Here is a 21,659-nt window from a genome sequence, read left to right as displayed (position 1 = left end):
AACCGTTAAATCAAGTTGCTCACTGGTTAAATTTCAATATTATCGGGGCAAATTGGAGTGTGCAGCCGTACACAGAAGTTCATCCGTACACAAGGTGTGAGGCCGTACATGGAGTGTGAGGCCGTATACGGGTGTGCGGCCCTACACGCTCCAATTTTGCCGAAAATCGGTTTTCTTTCCATAAACCGTGGATTCTCAATCGATTAAGCTCAATAAATCCATTACGAGGATCGATTAGATGGAACTTACACAAACCAGCAGTCAATTTCAAGGAAAATCGAGTTTTTGAAGATTCAAGAGAGAGAGTGTGTGTTTTGGGTGTGCGGCCATACTAAAAAACTGAAGAGTGGAAGAGAGTCCTACCACCCCACTTTATAAACTCCCCCTGAAAATGGGCTGCAACCCAAATGAATTCAAACCAAACACCCCAATAGACTTTAAACATGATGCATTTCAAGGACTAAAAAAATAGAATAAAATAAAATAAAATAAAATCTAAGAATTTTAAACTAATTTTTTTTTTAATTTTCTGTTTTTCTTAGAAAAATAAAATAAAATAAAAAATAAAATAAAATTTAAAATTGAAATTGAAATTGAAATGAATCAACACTAATTTCTCATTTACCAATGCTAATAATATTTTTGTGATATTGTGATCAAAATTGTTAGACAGCCTTAATCCACTTATTGATACTTCTGTCTTCATGTCCAAGTTTGGTCGATCGCCGGTATTGTGGTCCACTTAAACACGAAAGGTTTTTGATGAATTTTTGTACACACTATAAGTGACAAGTCATTAGATCTTATGAACTTAGATAATATTCCTAAAAGACCATTTAGCTGATGACAACCAAAGGTATTGTTGTCCACCTAAATTGAGCAGCGAGATCTACAGACAACCTATAAAATGTTCAATTTTAATTGTATTTGAACGTCTTTCCCGCTTCCTGGTATATCCTAACAATCAAGGACTTCCAGAATAATCCTTACTTTAGATAAGAAGATAATTATTAAGGAAGGAGTCAGATTTAGAATGCATATGTTGTACACTCAGGTCGGATCTCTTCCAATCACGAAGAGATTGAAACATATGACTAACTAGAGTTTAGAGGGATTTAGAAGTAGAAGGTTGCATATGCTGTGTACCAAGTTTGATTGTTAATCACACAAAGGAGACAACATATGTCTAACAGGTAGGAAGAATAGCATAGAAGAAGATGCAGAGAGATAGAGTTGCATATGTTGCATTACAGGTCGGATCTCTTCCAAGTAGTAGAGGAAGCAACATATGACTAACATATAGAAAGAAAGAAAATTATTTTCTACAGACCTAATTTATCAAAATTCCCCAGTTGTCTCGTCAATGCCAGAATTAAGGACAGAGTCCGTACATCGAGGAAAAGTTAATCCACAGTTCTAGATACAGATCATTTAATGTATCCGCAGATTCTCATGTATATATCTCTGCTCAACCTACGCAAGTGTCGAATTGTCAGGCTAAATGGAACTATCTAGGTCAAGATTTGTCAGGTCTCTAAATTCCTTAAGTTCATCTGATCCTAGTCAAGTCCATTTAAAAAACTTGCGTGCTTACCGGCGTATCAAACATAGAGCTTAGACAAATCAACTTTGGCACCTTACACAGATTCAAATTGTTTGTTATCATATGATTATATCACTTCCCTACACACCACCTACAAATAAAAACTATCAGCAACATATTTTTTTGATTTTATGATTTTTTAATGTTTTTGGATTTTGAATTTTTAAATTTTTGTTTGGTTTTTGTTTATTTCTCCCCCTAAATTTGTGTATGGGTGAGAATGAAATTAACATGCGCAAATTTAAACTAACCTAAAGCAAAAATTAGTCCTCAAAACGTATCATTTTCAAAAAGCTCACAAGCACATCGAATCGAGCTTTCTTAAACGGCTTTGTGAATAGATCTGCTACATTATTAGCAGTAGGAACCTCTTCCATCCGAATAAGCAAACGCTCATAACAATCTCTGATGAAATGAATTTTGATGTCAATGTGCTTGGTTTTGGAGTGTTGGACTGGATATTTAGCAATCTGAATTGCAGCCTCATTATCATAGAAAATAGGGGTTTCTAGATAGTTCAAACCGTAATCTAACAGCTGATGTTGGGTCCATATAACTTGAGAGCAACAAGCAGAGGCAGCAACATATTCCACTTCTGCTGTTGTGGTAGAGACGGTGTGCTGTTTCTTGCACTGCCACGACACCAGACGATCACCTAGGAATTGACACCCTCCTAATGTAGATTTCCTCTAAAGCTCATGGCCTCCATAATTACTATCAGCGAAGGCATATAAATCAAATTCAGAATTTTTCAGATACCAAAGACCCAGTTTTGGGTCGCCTTTGAGATACTGAAAGATTCTTTTGACAACAATAAGATGTGAAAGTTTAGGATTAGCCTGATAGCGAGCACATTGAAAAACTGCAAACATGATGTCACGTCTGCTTGCAGTTAGATACATCAGCGATCCGATCATCGATCTGTAGTTGGTCTGCTCTACGGGTTCGCCATCAGCATCCGGAGTCAGCAGGGGTCTTTCGGCCATCGGTGTCAGTGCAGGTTTAGCGTCTCGGAACTCGTACTTCTCCAGCATATCCTCCACATACTTGGCTTGATGGAGCAGGATTCTGGTTGACTTCCGTTGAACCTGAAGCCCCAAAAACATGGTCATTTCACCCAACAAACTCATCTCAAACCTCTTTTTCATCACTCATTTGAACTCTTTGCAAAGTTGTGGACTTGTAGACCCGAAGATAATGCCATCAACATATATCTAAACTAGAATCTGATCATTATCCACATGCTTGATGAACAAAGTTTGATCAATAGTGCCACGAGAATATCCATATTCGAGCAAGTGCTTTGTGAGAGTTGCATACCATGCTCTAGGAGCTTGATGTAACCCATACAATGCCTTGTCCAACTTGTAGACATGATTGGGAAACTTCGAGCTAATAAACCCAGGAGGTTGATCAACATAGATTTCTTCCTTCACCTTGCCATACAAGAAGGTTGTCTTGACATCCATCTGATAAAAAGTGAAGTTCGTGTAGGAAGCGTATGCAAGGAAGATACAGATAGCCTCCAAGCGAGCCACCAGAGCATAAACCTCGGTGTAATCAAGAACCTCGATCTGTCTAAACCCACGAACCACCAAAATTTCCTTGTTGCACACTATGACTCCGGAATCACCCTACTTATTGCGGTATACCCAGCGTGTGTCAAGAGACTTTTTGCCCTTAGGAAGTTCAACCAGGGTCCAAACCCCGAGTTTTTCAAAATGATTTAACTCTTCGTGCATAACATCTACCCAGCTGGGCTCATTCAAATCCATTTCAACCTTTTTTAGCTCTATTTGAGAGTTAAAGCAAGAATAGAGACATGTATTAACATCTCCACTCTAGCTTCTTGTTCTAACACCATCACCCAGTTGGCCCATGACATTGTCGATCGGATGATTGTGTTGAATACGTGAAGGTATCTCTTGGCTGATGTCATTGATTGAAACAGGAAGATTGTGCATGTTGATAACTCCATCATTTGACAAATGATCCACTTCAAACGAACCTATCTCATTAGAAGGATCTGCCACAAACTCATTAGCAATTTGTTCAGGAAAGAGAAGTTCCATATAAGTTTGAGTAGCAGCGGAAGCATCTCGGGACATGAACTCTCTTTCAACAAGTGTAAGAGGTGTGGCATCAGCATCTGGAGTGTGTTGTTGACTTTGAGATTCTGGACAAGTAATTGGAACAGATGAATCCACCATAGGAATTGCAGAAGACATTATTGGCGGTCTGTAAACAACTTCTTCATCTTCATCTTCAGGTACAATCTTCGAACCAGAAGTAGAACCAGATAGACTATCTAAATACACATTGAACGATTTGAACAAAGATGTGTAATCAAACAGCCAATCATGACCCACTCTAGCATCTGTTTCATTCTCCTCCAACCAGCATACATCGAAGGATTCTACAATTTGCTTTGTTCTTTTGTTGTAGACCATGTATGCAGTGTGAGCAGCATACCCCACAAAATAGCAGTCAGCAGCTTTGGCATTGAACTTCGGGTTGGACTCCAGGTGAAGAAGGGTACAAGGGCCGCCAAATACACGAAAATGGCTGACAGATGGATTTTGACCATATAGAATTTCATACAGAGTCTTCATCTGGGCTTTGTTGATCAAAACACGATTCTAAACATAGGAAGCAGTGTTGATCGCCTCAGCCCAAAAGAAAATTGGTAACTTTGAGTCCCATAGCATCATCCTTGCAGCGCCTTGCAGCATTCGATTGTTCCGTTTAGCAACGCCATTTTGCTAAGGCATGCGAACTGAACTATATTGACAAACAATTCCCTTTTCTACTCAAAATTGATCAAGAACCACATTCTTGAATTCTGTTCCATTATCAGTCCGAAGCACCTTCACCCGGTTATTGGTTTGGTTCTCTATCATTACGATGAACTTCTTAATCAGATTAGATACCCCAACTTTGTTGGATAAGAAGAAAACCCACATGAAACACCAGAAATCATTGATCACAACTAGACAGTATGAGTTCCTGTTGATGCTTAGGACATTGACCGGAGCAAATAAATCCATGTGCAATAATTGGAGCACCTGGCTGATTGAATTGGCCTGTTTTGGCAGGTGTGGTTTTCTATGATGCTTTCCCTAGGCACATGACACACACTTTTCAAATGTTATGAAGTCTCTGACAGGCAGGCCACGCACCATTTCATTTTTAGCAAGACGATTCAGAGTCTTAGCGTTCGCATGACCGAGTCGTCGGTGCCACAACATAGCATTTTGTTCTGAGACTTTTGAAAAGAGGCAGGTGAGTTGCTCAAGAATGTTTCTATTCATGTCGATGATGTATGCATTTCCATCCTGCTTTGATTTAACAAGAATCCACTCATCCGGGATGACAATGAATGGCTTCAGAATCAGACATTCCTTATTAGTGAAATGAGTTGAATAACCTTTGTCACAAATTTGTGAGACGCTCAACAGGCTATGCTTTAACTCGGGATCATAGTTGACGTTTTCAAAACTCAACACTCTATTCATCACAATTCCTCTTTGTGTAATTTTCCCGCCTTCTCCGTCCGCAAAGGAAACAAATCCCCCATGAAAAGTTTGAATGTCATTTAATTGGGAGATATCTCCTGTCTTATGCCGAGAGCAGCCGTTGTCGACATACCAAGGTCTGACGACATTCATCCGCAACTGTACCTGTAAATGAGCGGGATCATTTAGATTTGGGGACCTAGGTCGTTGCTTTCCTGGGTTTACCCTTTACGATCACATACTTATCTTTTGAACTTTTTGACTTTGAATCATCATTTAAAGCACTCTCAGAGGATGACAATGATTGGTTGGAAGTTAATTTGGGCACCTACTGGTATTTAGGTTTCTTAAAAATCATGGGTGATTTTCAAGCATTTTTCTTTTCAGTTTGCTTTGAGCATTTGGATTTTCTACCAGAAGTGGTTGAAGATCCAGATCTACTCTTTGACGAAACCGACCTTGGCTTAGCCTTGCTCGATTTTGGCAAACTGTTTGTGACTTTGTTATTGAAAACCTGTTTGTTCTTTTGAAAAACTGTCCTTCTCTTGTTATGATTATCCTTCCAATCATCATCTCGAGGGCGAGATCTCGAGAACTTTCTAGTTAAAGACCTTCCTCAAGACTCGTTCTCTTTCCTTGGTGGAGAAAAATGCACAAATGCCCTATTAGGACAATTTCGAGCGATATGACCGACAATACCACAATTGAAACAAATTTTCTTATTATCACTAGAATTGATACCACCCTAGTCAGATTTCATGTTCTTATCTACTTGTCTAACTTTCCCACATGTGCATGTACAGGAGCTAGACTGTGTGACAGATTTAAAAGGTGTGGATGTACTAGTGTCAGATTTGATAGATTTTTCAAAAGCAACACCACATTTTTCAGAATTATCAGTTTTAGACATCACATCATCACAAATTAAGCATCAGTCTTAACATTAGACACAGACTCATCACAAATGGGAACACCAAACTTAGACACCAATTTATTAGACTCAGACTTCTCATCTCCTTGCTTTCCTTGGCTTACTGACATATTTTCATTTGAAGTAGAAATATTAGTATCCAAAACCCTAGCACTAGGTCTTGTTGCCTGTTCAGCAGCTGGTTTACCATAAATCATGTATGGTTCTCTATCAATTTCTTCTTGGGTCAAAGGAGTAGGAATATAGTTGTGATTAAATGGAGGAGGGACACTCTCATATCCTAAACCTACTTGTTTTTGGTCTCTCCACTGCATTTGTTCTTCAATTATTTTTGCAACCTTTTCACTTGACACATCGAACGTCTTAAAATTAAAATCAGCATTTTCAAAACGAATTTTCAATGTGTCAAGTTCTTTGGTTACAACAGCAAGTTTATTTTTGATGTGCTCATAATTCTCACACTTGTTGTTGTAATCTTCTTGCAATTTCTTGAAATCGTTAATTTTAGACTCTAATTTTTCTTTTAATGGCTTTTGTTCTTTCCTAATCGTGTACCGTTCATATTGTAGGTCCTCATTTTCTCTGTTAATCAACTCAGGTCACATAGTAATTTGACAGTCTTAATGCAAGATTGAGAACAAGCAATTTCACTAACCTCTGGCTTTGTAGGCTCCGACGTGGTTTGAACCATGAATGCGAATTGGAGTTCCATCATTTCTGCTTTTGGGTCTGTTTTAGCTTCTCCTTCAGCAACATCATTGATTTGGGCGAGATGAGCATTTTCAGGTCCTAAGATGCTCAGAGCCTGAATTTGATCCTCCCAGTCAAATGACTGAACCACCATGGTGAGATTTGTTGTTTGATTGTTGATGGTAGCTCCTCTGCTGCTATTCACTGGCACCATAGTTCTTTCACCATTTTCCCTTCTGTTAGGCATTGGGCAATCTCTGGCGAAATGATCGGGTTCATGGCAGTTGAAACAGCGAAGTTTGCCTTTGTTGAATCCAACCTTATTTTCTGCATTCATGCCCCAGTTATTTTTTCCCGTCTTCTTGGAAAACTGTTTAGCTCTGAACACGGCCATAGCAATTTGCCATGTTGTGTCCATTTCTTCAACATCTTCTGTATGAATTTGGTCTAGATCAGCCAATGACAATTGAAGGGGCAACTCACCAGCTACAAAAGCATTATAACAATTTACAAGACCAGTAGCAAAAGCCAGATTTTCAGCATTTTCATTAGGAGTTGGGGTTGGGGCAGGAGCTGAAGTAGCAGCTACTGGAATAGATGTCTTTGAAGTGGAAGCAACTTGCGGATAGGACATTGAAGAGTAAACACTTTTCATAGATGGTTGGGAAGCAGCAAATGGTTGAACTTGAGGAGTGGTGAAAGATGAAAAGACATTGTTGAATTGAATTCCCAGATCCGCAGTGGAGTATGAATTGACATGGTTGATCTCTCTCTGCTTGTCATCCAATTCACAAGTTTTAATGATTGCCATTTTTTCAGCTAAACTTAGACGATTGAGATCTTTAGTTTTCTTGATCACAGCAACATTCATATCCCAAGACCTCGGCAGAGAATTGAGCAACTTTTTGTTTATTTCAAATTTATGCACAAAAATTCCGGTTGAACTCATTTCAGTAGTGAGTGTGGTAAATCGCTATAACTGAACTTCCAGGGTTTCACCAAGAATATGATTGAACATATTGAATTTTTGTCTTAGCATATCCTGACAGCTCTGTTTCATATCTTCGTTTCCTTCATAGACTTCAATCAAAGCTTCCCACAAAGCTTTTGTTGAAGTGTATTCTCTAAAACCTTGTGCAATCTTTGGAGATAATGTCATTGTGAGTGTAGCCAATGTCTTTTCTTGCTCTTCTATTTTTTCAAAGTCATCATCCGTGTAGTTTTCAATTTTCTTGTCAGTGATTGTTCCGTCTTCAAGTGTTGTGGTGAAATGAATTGGTCCTCTTAAAAAGCTTCTCCAAAATTTGAAGTCTTTCATTTTAATGTATTTTCCATTCGATACTTCCATTCTGGAAATCCTTTGGCGGATAGCAACCGAGGAATTCGAGTGGTGGTTCCTATTATGGTGTCCATTTCATGATGAGCTAATGAGATTTGGGAGTCCATTCTTGTTTGTTGTTATTGGTTTTTTTAGAAATAAACAGATCGAAAACTTAACAAGAAAGATGCTTAAAATTAAGAGGTTCAAGCTGCTAAAGAGTTTGCGACCGCACACTCAACCATACACACTTACAACTGCACAATGAACCATACACACTTAGCCGCACACCTTCAACTGTGAACCGTACACCTTCAACTGATCTCAACCGTACACTCCAAATACACTTGATTTTCAATCCAAAGTCTTAAATGTTGTTTCAGAAACAAATACTCTATAATCAATTTCAAATTATCTTCAAAAATGGTGAACTTACTCTCGCCGTACACTCACGAGAATCCAAATTTACACGGATCAGGCTCTGATACCAATTGTAAGGTCCCAAATCTTAAGATCCAAATCAGTGATCAAATGATATTGCAATCAATCAGAGTGTAGAAGGAGTAGAAGGAGTAGAAGAAGAATTAACCCAAGCATGCACACATTTATATCATATAAACGACAAATACACCTTGGAAAACACACACATACGTCACACTAAGACTGACACAGACACCTACTATTTATATCACCCCAGCAACAAACGAGTGTACAACCACACACGCTTGTGCGGCCGCACATAGGGTGTACGGCCGCACACACCTGTCCGGCCGCACACAGCCACACAAAAGATACAACCACCATAACTAACCCCAAGACCCAAAAAAACCATTACAAGATAGATGCCTAGCCCAAACCACTATATTATGACCTATCAAGCTTCTTAGAATTTCCAAAGTCCTCCTCGATTTGATTACAGATCCTATGTTTTTAGTAGTACGGTCCCAATACTAACTTCCACACATATATGTACTTTCCTCAAGAATTGTTCTGTATCCTATAAGTAACTACTCATCCGTTTGATTCAACCATATATACCCGTTCTCAAACGAATATGTATTGCTAAACAGCACACCAATTCCTATAAGGCACTTCCTAGGCTCTCCTAGGATTCCTACCTCACCCTACCATCAACTGCTGAAGAACCCCTACTAATATCAGCTAACTACTTTATAAATGCAATTACATGCAACAAAACTTAAACAATCTTTTGAATAAAAGGTCCAGCCCTACAACAGTTAGACTCAAATGAGAGTTGCGTAATAGGGCCAAATCAATCATTCTAAAATTATTTAGCCTTTGCAGCATGTAACTTAACATATTCATTAGATAGTTATCTCACACCAATATGGGTCCCACAAAGCACAAAGCAAGCAGCATTTGAGCAGTAACACTCTATAGGCCACAACGCATAAAAAGGCATCATCCCAATGACTTGCTTTTGTGATGCTAGGAACTTCTACCAACACGGTTGGTTGCCTTATACATGCAAATTATACACAAAACAGGATCATATAGACTGTTGAATGAATAATTCTACCCTAAGCCCACAACCAGAAAAGGTACAAGAAATAAGGCCAAATTAGTCCTTCTAGGGCTATATGATCTCAATTGTAAACAACTTTTAAAGCATACCCTTAGCAATCTATTCCACCAACATAGGTTCCAAATCTATCATAGCATCTGATTCCTCCTAGGCTACAAGGTATCACAAATCAGGTCATTTTATCCAACATATGAAATCCATACTATCATTTTGATCCAAAAGCAAACTCAATAGGCATATATAGGCACCTATCCTAGCATTTTATCATGCAATCCTGAGCAGATCCTTATCCCTAATCTAGCATGCAATTATCATACATTCATACCAAAACAACAAGCATAACACATGTATGGGTATTTTGGGAAATACTTACTTGAGCTCAGCTGATTGCATGCATCACACCTTCTTTTTCTTTATAAAAATCTTTTTAGAAAACTTATATTCTTTCAAAACAATTACCAATTCCTCAGTTTGATTTCAGTCACACCCAAGAGTGTGCCCAAATCTCTCAAACCAAGGCTCTGATACCAACTTGTAATGTCCCAAAAATACCGAGTAAAACTTTCATTTTTAAATAATTTAAAGCCATTCATTCATTGTTCCAAAAAAACAACCAGAGTCAAAGTGTTCTCAAAACATTAGATTAATTTGTAAACATTCAGTACGGAATAAAATTCCAGGGGATGCAGTTTTTCTTCGGTTCTTAAATTATTTTGCAGAAAGTGCTCCAATATGGTATTACTGATCTCATAAAAGTCAAGTCTCATGTCTCTTTTAGCGTACCATTGAGTTTAATTATAACACCTTGTTCTGAATGGTTTCCTAATGCGGGGTGGAGACCCGAAGATCGGGTATCGTTAGGCTTAGGTTCTTTGAGGAAAAGCGATTTAGACCCATTTGGGTGTGGGTAATGTAATTTGGATGATCTGGGAGTTCGGTTTGTGTTTTGGAGCCAAGGGGTATTTCGGTAAAGCGTTAGTTTGGGCTTTTATGGAAATTGGATTTTTTTTCGGGAAGTTTTAAGGCAAGTATGAGTTGATAGAAGTTTAGAGCTTCTCGTTACCTTTCCGTGGATATAAGGTTCATCGGAAATGGGCTTATAAATAAGAAGTTATGGCCTTTAGAAGATAGTAGGGTTTAGGGTTATCCCATGTACGTGAGGCGTACATAGGGAGTATATGAGGCGTACTAGGGAGAATGATCGCGACACTTAGAGGAGTATGCTAAGCATAATGGGAGTAAGTTGGGCGTACTCCAGATTCATCCAAACCCAAATTTAGGGTCTTGAACCCTATTTAAGCTCTTTATCTCACCACCAAACCTTAATACCTTCAGCTTCCATCCCTTTTAACCCTATATTCAAACCCTAGGTGCATTTTGATGTTAGATCTAAGCTCTAATAAGGTCACTTGTTCATAAAAATGGAAACTTTATGGAAGATATTGGTTCATGCAAGTATTAAGACCCTTATTAAGTTCCTTTTTAAATGTTGAGTCCCATTAAGGCATTTATGTGAGTAAAGTTGGCAACTTTATTGGTTAAGACCTTGTCTAGGGATCGGATCTATGTTTTGGACATCTTGTCTTAACCCATTAAGGACGTAAAAGTTGGTATCAGGCTTCTGACGAGTATGTTGGGCGTACATGGAGGTACGCTCACCGTAATGTTGGTTATGCATCAAACGTTTGTACTTTGTGCATCAAGGATGACTACGCGGCACGTACGTCTCGAGTCACAAAGCGTACTTCACAGTTCAGCTAGATTGGGCCTTTTTAAATTTGGGCCTTGCTGGGCCATTATGCTTCTGATTTTGGGCCATGATTAGGATGTGAGTTTTCTTGGTTTTTGTCCTATTATAGTTTTAGGCCCAATTAGGAATTTTGGGCCATAATGGGATTTGGGTTGACATTTTGGGATTTTTGAGCAATTGGGATAGGCATTGGTTTTTGGCCAAGTAAGAAAAGGGTAAAATGATCTTTTACCCTTTAGGAAGTTGGCTTATGGAGTGGGCCTCAGATTTTGGGTTTCGGGATAATTATTGATTTAGTTTTGTATTTATTGTTAGTTGGCGCGAGGTTATCCAGTTCTGCGACCTGAGCAGTCATTTGATTATTAGCGGATTGAGGTGAGTCTCCTCAATGTACTCGTGGGTCAAAGGCACCAATTTCGGGCCACTTGGTTCTATTATGTTAGATGTCTTTGTGACTCTTGCATGGTATATGGGGCTATGCCCATTTGTATGTTAGGCTATTCCAATGGAACAGGAAGGGCTAGGCCCATTATTTTTTTTGTAAGTGCTAACTACCTTTGTGATTTTTGCATTTTTATGATCAGGCTAGGCCCAATGCGGTGTCAGGGATAGGCCTATTATGGTGAGTTGGGCCCAATATGTTGGTTGGGCCGAATGTGAGGGCTACGCCCAATGGTATGTATGGTATGTGTTATTTTAGGAACATCAATAAGCTTTGTGCTTACGGTTTTTATGGTTATGGTTTCAAGTACTTCCGGTACGAAAGGGAAGGGCTCGGCTTGATCGTAGCGCATCCACCCATGTTTCCGCATTATGATGATTTTGGGATTGCACTCTGATAACTATTTTCATATAAAGTGATTTTGGATATTTTGAAAAAAGGATATTGAATGTTGACTTAAAGATAATTAATGTTTCGGTTGAACTTATTAAAAATTCAGAACTGTCATGTCCCATTTGGGGGTATTTATTAAAAAAATTTGGGGGCGGGGACGCATACGGGGGCAAGGTTATCCCCTGTTTTAATTTTGGGGCGGGGGCGGGGGTGGGCAATCCCTTCCCGAAACATCCATGGGACCCTGTTAATAAATTATTCATATATTTATATATATATTAATTATATAAATATAATAAACAATACCATGATTTTGAGCTTCCAAAATTCAAACAAAACATGTTTTTAAGTTGTTAGCATAATGTTTTTAAGATGTCATAACTTTTTTATTTTTAACATGTAAAATTTTGTTATAAATAATTATTTGTTACCTAAAAAATAACTTCTTTTAGCCCAAAAAAAGGCAACCCTAAATCAATTGGGGGCGGGGGAGTGGGGGCGGGGGCAGGGGTTATAAGTGGGATTCGGGGGAGGGCCGATGGTAGGAAGGCTGGACATTTTAGGGGCGGGGGCGGGGACGGGGAAATTTTGGGGAAGGGGCGAGGGAGGCACTCCCCTCCCGTTTGCCCCCGTTGGCATCCCTACTTGGTTTGAGGGATTCAGGCGCACTCTCGGGTATGCCTAAATTCAAACCGAGGAATTATAAAGACAAAAGGGGTGGTACGTGCAATCAGCCGAGCTCAAGTAAGTGATACCCAAAATACCCATATATGTTTGCTATGATTATATGTTATGAGAATTGATTGCTAGGATAAGGCTAGGGATACTTTCAGGAATTTCATGATAGATTGGCCTGATATATGATGCCTTGTAACCTAGGAAGCATTGGATCCTATGCTAGATTAGGAATATTTACTGGTATCTTTAATTGCTAAGTGTATGCTTTAAAAATTATGTATGGTTAGGATCATATAGCCCTAGAATGCTTGCTTTGGCCTTATTTCCTATTCCTCGTTTTGTTGTGGTCCTAGGGTAGAGTCTTTAATTCGACAGTCTATTTGATCACGTACTGTGTATAATTTGCATGCATAAGACAACCGGTAGTGAGAGTGGAAGTTCCTAGCATAAGTTATTCTATGGATTGGAGTGCTACTGCACGAATGTTGCTTGCTTTGAGCTTTGTGGAACTCTTACGTGATGTGAGTTAGCTATTAAGTAAATATATTAAGTCACATGCGACGAAGGCTAAATAATCTTAGAGTGATGGATTTCACCGTATTACACAGCTCTCATTTGAGTCTAACCGTTGTAGGGATGAGTCTTTTACTCGAAGGATTATCTAATCTTTCTTGCATGTTCCTTTATTCATGAGGTAGTTAACTGACATTATGGATAGTTCTCCAACAACTGATGGCAGGGTGAGGTCCGAAACCCAGGAAAGCCTAGGAGGGCTTTAGTGGGTTTTGTTGCACTGTTTAGCGAGTACTTGGTGTATCAGTTTGAGAAGGTGACTTAGAGGATTCGGGATGATTCTTAAGGAAAGTATTAATAGGTGTGGAAGGTAGTACTGGGCCCGTACTACTAAAAGCATAAGATCCATACTAGAATCGAGGAGAGTTTCAGAGAATCTAGGAAGCCTGTGGGATGAGGATTCTTGGGAATGTTCTGATCATCTGCATGTTGTTTTTCAGTATGGTGATGAGCACTCAGGAAGGAGGTTCGGGTTTGGGTTCAGGCTCAGGTGTAGGTACTGAGCCAAATGATGAGAAGATGAGGTAGTTCATCTCGTCGGAGATTACCCGTGGTATTTTGGAGTAGACTCCTGTGATCTTTGGTACGGTCAAGGAGGGGATTTTGGAGATTTTGGATGAGCGTCTGGGCGCATTCCGTACTGAGGTTATGACTATTGTTGGATCTCGCACTCTTTATTTCCATGAGTTTTGTGCTTCTGGAGCTCCCGAGTTCTTTGGGGAGAAGGACCCCATTTCCAGTAAGAGATGGTTAGCGGATATGGATAATGCTTTCTGGATGAGTTTCTTCCCCGAGGGGTCGAATGTCAGATTTTCCTCCTATCTTCTGAAGGACAAAGCCCAAGATTAGTGGGAGGAGGTAGACTTTTCTTTGGAAGGTGAAGACCTAGAGACGATGACTTGGGATGAGTTTGTGAACTAGTGTAGGGTCGAGTTTGCACCAGCAATTGAGGTGCAACATTATCGAGGGAGTTTCAGGACCTTCGCCAGACGACTGAGATTGTGGCAGAGATCACTGCCAAGTTCTAGGAGAGAGCTTTGTTGGTTCCACTCTATGCTTCAGATGAGCAGATGAAGACAGTTAGATATCATGACATGTTAAGAGATGACATCATGAAGTTTTTGAGTTTATCACGGTGTGAGACCCTGAATGATATGAGTGCTAGATCCCGAGAGCATGAGATTGATTTCAAGCATCTCAGGAAGAGGAAGCCAGAGTAGACGTAAATTTCAGTGGTCCAGGTGAAGAGACTCAAGACTGAGGATTCACATTTGGGAGGCCATCAGGTTCGGGGCCATTGTGCCAAATGTGGGAGGACCCATGAGGGAGGATGTCGGGAGATAAGTCGAGGATGTTTCAGTTTTGGTTAGATGGGTGATTTTAGTAGGGATTGCCCCTATGGGCCGTCTATGATGTGTTTTCACTACAACCAGTAGGGCTACAAGAAGGTCGACTGTTCGATGTTGAGGGTGGAGCAGTGAGTGCACCTGCTCTGGTTACTTTGAGGTTCATCGACGGTCGTGAGGGTAGGGCAGGAGCCTCAGCAGCGAGGAGTCGAGCATTTCAGTGCCTGTCACGGGAGGTCAGGGTTTCATCAGATGCTATTGTGGGTATGTTATCTTTTTCTTTCTTTTTGTTTACTATCGGTATTTATTTAGCCTTGGAATCTTTTATTGGTTTGGATAGGCATTATCTTTATTTTAGTTCTCTGTTATTGCCTGGGTCATATCATCAAGAATTTTTATATGCCATTTTGCTTGCCAAGAGTCATTAGTGGGATGTATCTTGCTGAGTGGAATTCAGTTTGTTCGGTTGTTGTTCTAGTTCTTTGATGGGTTCAATTCAGGGGTATCATTGCAAGGTCTATGGTCGGATCAGCTGGTTAGTTCTTCAACGAAGTTGAAGTTTGGATGTGATAGCATTTGTTCAGGTAGGATCATCAATCGTCTATGGAAGGACCTTTGGGTCCAATCTTTACCATTGCTAGGGAACAATCGGTAGCAAGTAGATGAAGGTGGCAACCGCATGAGTTTTTTTAGTCATTGGAAGTGCCAGGGGAATTTTATTATCGCAAGGGTTGAAGTGATGGGTTTTAGCCATAAGAACTTTCCTATGTGCGCATGCAAAACCCTAATGCTTGGATCTAGGCTTTCTAATTAAACATGCTTTGAATCCAAGACTTCTAATGGCTAATTAGGTTAAATAACAACATTGAAACAGATCTAGAACCATACCTTTGAATTCCTTGTTGATCTTGTTGTCTTGGAGCTTCTAGAGTCACAATTGTCACTCCTCTAATGGCTTACAAACACCAATAGCAAGGAAGACGATTTAGGAGAGAGTAGAGGGAAGGAAATCGGCCAGGGTTCTCTTACTTTAAGTGAGGTGCCGATTTCCCTTGCCCATGGGGTCTATTTATACTTGTAGATTCCTTAAGGGTTACAACCTAAACCCTAATTGGATAATCTTCTCTTAAGGCTATCCAAATCCTTTCCTTAGATAACTCATTGGACGATTTTGAAGCTATCCTAGCTTCTAGAATCCGTCCACTATATATCTATAAGGATTTATAGTCTAAAGCTTAACTATCAAACAATTGACAGTTTATACCCCTTTATTTAATTAACCTCTTTAAGTCACCAAATTAATTCCAATTAATTCTATGACTTATATTAATCAAATAACAATATATTATTCTTTATATTATTCCCATAATATATTAATAATATTTACTCTCTCTTAATAAATCATCCTATCAAGTTGCTAGGTGAAGGCAACCCAAAAGGACCATGCACAACCGGGTCAAATACTTGCCTAATATAGTTGCAGCCTTAGACACTATTCCAACATGAAGATGGTTAGAATTCAGAGATCCTTCTGAGGATGGGAAGTTAGAGTGAAGATTCACCAGTTCATAGCAAGGGTTATGGTCTTTGTAACTAGCATAAAGGAATTAAGGAATTTATGTTGTATCATGGGAAGCGATTGGGGTCATCGGACTTGGTGAGATTTCAGTGAGTATTCATTTGGATTCAAGAGTAGTGCGATCATCGAGATTGGCTAGTAATGGAAGGCTAGTTTTGGTAAGTGCACATCGTCAGCGTTTCGAGTTATAAGGAGGTAATATGGGTTGGGAATCCATCAAATTTTGTGGGTTGGAAGAGCTTCGACGAATCCAAGTGGGGGAGAATCATTCAGAATTTTGGGAGTTGAATCTGGTGTGGAACTAGGGTGAGTTTCACATCCCAGTCGAGAGGGAAGGTGACTCAAGTGGCCGTCTGGATTAAAGTTGTGTAAGTTGTGAGTTCACGAAACTTCCAACAGTTGGTTGGTGTCTTCTTTGTGTTGTATAGCAGGCATGTGGATGGATCCAAGCTTAGGGTTGTGTTAGAGCCTCGCTGGCTGTTCTTGTTTGATGAAGGCTTTGGGGTTCGAAGCATGACCCGAACACCTTATTGGGATTCAATTCGATGTGGGTTCAAATCAGGATGATTAGGGTTGATATGGTAGAGGTACGGTAAGACCATGGGCGGTAACCATGTAAGGCTAGAAGTGTTGTAAGATTGCGATGAGATCATGACATTCACCAGATTGAGGTAAACCATTGTTGGGGTGGCTGTGAGTATAAAGGGGGATCAGCTCGTGCCTTGGTCAAGGCGGACAGTAGGGCCAGAGAGCATCACTCTGTGATGAGAGGAGGACCATTGGGGTCCAAGGAGAGGATGGGCCTGTGTAGCTCTAAATGAGGTGAGACCCGTTGGCATGGCCCGTTCATTGGTATAGATTGGGTGAGACTCGTAGGCAAGGCCCATGTGATTATGGAAATGTAGGTGAGACCTGGTAGAGACTGGGTGGGTCAAAGAATTAAATTATGGTTTTAGTAGGATGATTATGTAGCCAGGGACTGACATAGTGTGGTGCATAGGCTATGGTAGCCTTATCGGTTGGACTCTTAGGAACCTGGTGTTTGATAAGGTGTCTCAGTCTATAACTATATCCGGTATGTGCTTGATCCAATTTGGCATGGTCCATTTGGGTTGCATGGCATCTCAATAATTGGATAGACAAAATGAGAATAAGGACACTTATGATTTGTTAATATATTCTAATATATTAATATGAAATCATATTATTTAATTAGTATTGATCAAGAATTAATTTGGAATTAATTTTGTGATCAAAAGGAGACTAATTAAATATATGGGGATTGATTATGTAAATCTTTTATTCTTATATAGTGGGCTTATAGTCCATGATTCATGAGATTGGGCTAGGACCCATTGGGTGCTCCATGGAGGTTATAACCCATGGATCATGGGGAAAATGAAAATCCATGAACATTAGGGTTTACATAGTGTAACCCTACATGTGACACACTAGATAAAGAACCTCAAGGTAAGCAAAATCAGCCACTAAGACAAGAACAACGAGGACTGGCCGATTTTGAGTGAAAGTGTTCTTCTCTCAAGTTATTCCAAGAGTTGTGGTGTTGTGTGAAACATTTGAGGCATCACATTTGGGGTGCTAGGCTCACAAGGTCTTAAGGAATCCAAGCTACAAGAAAGGTATGTCATTCTACTAGTTTTTATATTACAAGTACCCCATGCCATGCTAGTTAGGAAGAGAACCTTGGAAAATCAAATCTGCATGAATATTAGAGAAAACATAGATCCAAGGTTTCCAGGGTTCATGTACACCATAGGAGTGTTAGAATGCTCAAAACCATCAGTGGTATCAGAGACTAGACTTGTTATCTTGATACTTGATGCAAACTGCTTGAAAAAGTAGAAAATTTTGTTCACTGTTCAGTGGACTCGCCGAGTCCATGGGGGGACTCGACGAGTCCAAGTGAAAATTCATCCTACTCGTCGAGTAGGTTCTTGCACTCGGCGAGTAGGAGGCCCTAGGTGCAAATTTTCGAGTTTTGCTTCTGAATTGGACTAGAATCATTACCCTAAACTGTTTTGGACTTCTAAAACCTGTTTTTGATATGGTAATGATTATGCTAATCCAATTTCAAAGGTTATTATCAAATTTTCAAGTTTTATATATGTTTATACGATTCTTGAAATTTTTGATTTGAATGTTCATACTTATGAGTTTTAGTAGTTCATAGGAATTATTTGCAAATTGTTTGATGATGCAATTCTTGATCTAAATGTTATTGATGGAGTCCATAATTTTCCCTCAAGTTATGGATTACCAAAAGTCATTTCTTTAAAGACTCATTAAAGAACCATAGGTTACATAAAATGAAGAGTCTTCATTTTAATAAACCATTAAATTCATAAGTTATGAAGTTGAAAAGTTTTGAAGAGTTTCAAAACTTGACCTCAAGTTTTGGAACTTGTAAAAGCATTTTAGAAAACTTTAGTTCCAACCTCTAGAATTTTAAAGTTAAAATTCAACCATAATACTTTATAGTATTATATGTTAATATATATATATATATATATATATATATATATATATATATAAGATCAAGTCATTCTTACCATTAATAGGCCTCATTCACGAAGTCGGTCTATAAGGGGGTATAAGGTTGGTGCCTATAAAATGGCAGCTTAATGAGTGTCCACTCTCACCCACCGCTTCCTTGACTGGTGGAGGGTCGTTAGCCGAATGGGTAGGACAAGGACTATAATTCTCATTAAAAGTATAATGATAAATATAAAGTAACTAAACCTTTTCTAAATTCTCAATCCTAGTTACTTTAGGAAAATGTGGATTTGGTGCTATCCATTGAAATTAACTTTGTACCTTACCAAGTCGTTGGTGGAGCGTGTGTGGGTAACCGACACACTAACATGGACTAGTAAGAGTGGAAAAGGGTGACTTAATGTTTATTATATATCAGTAGAGTGCGTGTGGGTATCCGACACATTGATTAGATGATAAAGATTAAGGGTACCAAGTTAATTTGCATGGTTATTCACACCTTGTTTGTGATCCTCGGCATCCCAGTCATAAACTTAGTAGGGCACAATCGAGATTTAAAATATGCTATTGAAAAGTTCAATGAATATCAAAAGATCTAGGAGTTTCAATCCAATTAAAACCTAATACCTATTTCGTTTTTCATGGTGAAAATTGGTGAATCGTCATTTTCCTACCTTCAAATATTTTATAGCTTGGATTACGACATCCCTCTTCCAAGTTATAAAGTAATGTGTTGGGTCCTAGCCTTAATATTACATTTGGTTGTCTTATTAAGGATTCTATATCTAATCTAAACTTGTCTTTCTTCTTTTCATATGTCTTCCAACAATGTTGCTTCTGGATCAAACCCCACCGACTCCTTCTCTCTCATGAACCTTTGTGGGAGAGTCATATTTGATGGTTCAAACTTTAATGATTGGATCATGAACATCAGGATAGTCACGCATTATGAGGAAAAGCAATATGTCCTCAACAAGGAGCTGAAAGAAATTGATGAATCTACTGCTACTCCAGAGGAGATCACTGACTTTAGGGCACATGAGAGAGATACTACCAAAGTGGCATGTATCATGTTAGCCACAATGACAGCGGAACTCCAGAAGTTCTATGAGGACTTTTACCCTTTTGAGATGCATATGGACTTGATGGACCGCTACCATCAGAGTGATCATCAAGAGAGGTATGAAATCATCTCTACCATGATAACAACCCGAATGAAAGATGATGAATCTGTGACATCACCATTTTCACGGCCAAAAAAGACCGATTTTGTTTATGCTTTAATAAAATCAGAGTACCTCTTTTAATAAAAATGTTGCAGAATTTGTTCCCAGTAAAACATGATAAATACGTTATTAAAACATTTCCGAAGAAAAATATTTTTTATTCTTTTTAAAACATTTGGGATGTCATTGTCAATATAGAAACATAAGCATAAACAAAACTTCCATTCATTATCACTAGTGATTTATATCTCCTTAATCTCTCAGTGTAATGTGACTCATATCAACACCTGTGATATAAATAAACTGAGTGGGTCAGGTTGGGAAACCTGGTGAGTACATAGGGTTTTCAACCCACAATAAATAAGTTTATTAACTTTATCAAACCAAACAAACCCGATTACCCGTTCCTGTTATCCTTACTTTACGTCCCTAAAACATCTAACACAAGGGACCTAAACTAAGGACTTTCATCGGGGTGACAACACATGCTTCGGGGGTTCCTCAACAATTCATGTCAAATAAGGCAACCATGTGGGAGATGGAGTACTGCTGGTGAGCATACAGTTCAAATAAACACCTACAGGTTGCGAGCCTGCTAGCGTTCCACTGGACTGTCTAAAATAGTCCGTGATTGTCATCTATACTCGGCTAGATGACTGGATCATCAATAAAATCTATATCGAGGCCTCTCATTATTTTATTTGGTCACACAGAAACTATTACATCTACCTATGTTTTACCCAACACGTTTTGTAGATATAAAATACATATACAGTTTAAATCATATAAAACGTGTATAAAAATATTTCACCCAGCATAGACAGCAAGTATTTAGACAATATGCACACATAGCACGTAATTTATATTAAATACTTCATATCTATGTGTTACATGAAAGGGACCATGCACTCACTTGAAAAGGTGGTGATTCCGAACTCAGACAGCGTTTCGCTTCTTAAAAAAAAAATTCCTTCGACGAAATTTAGTATTATTACCACTAGAGTTTAGTCTATTATTCGCCGAGACTAATTAATAGTCTAGCTATTATTACTATTATATAAGCGTTAAACAATACTTATATAACCCATAATAATAGCCCACGTACTTATTATAAGTTCCTAATAACGTTACTATAATTAAATAAAAGTTATACTAAAAATAGCGTAGGCATAGCTCACTTACAACGGGTTTTATAGAAAATCGGGATTTGCTTGGAGCAGCATTCCCGAGCCGAAAATCTCTTGTTCTCGGAGCCGTTAAGCACTCAGGGGCTTTCGCCCCGTGCTAGGGAGGTTCCCTAGGCTTTTCGGGGGGTTTCGGGGATAGAGAGAGGTTCTAGAGAGAGAGAGAGTAAATAGAAGAAAGAATGGGAAAGGTGTGAAGAAAATAAGGGTGGGAGAGGTTCTATTTATAGGGTGAAAATGGATGAACTTGGTGCCACATGTCACCATCTAGTGGCAAGACTTTGGGAGAAAGTCATGGCCAAGATTGTGCCACATCACCCATTTTCACACAACACACTTTCGACTTCTAAAATCTGTAACTTTCACATACG

Source organism: Lactuca sativa, chromosome 5 (assembly GCF_002870075.4).
Source record: "Lactuca sativa cultivar Salinas chromosome 5, Lsat_Salinas_v11, whole genome shotgun sequence".
NCBI classification, from domain to species: Eukaryota; Viridiplantae; Streptophyta; class Magnoliopsida; order Asterales; family Asteraceae; genus Lactuca; species Lactuca sativa.
This window is presented reverse-complemented; position numbering follows the sequence as displayed.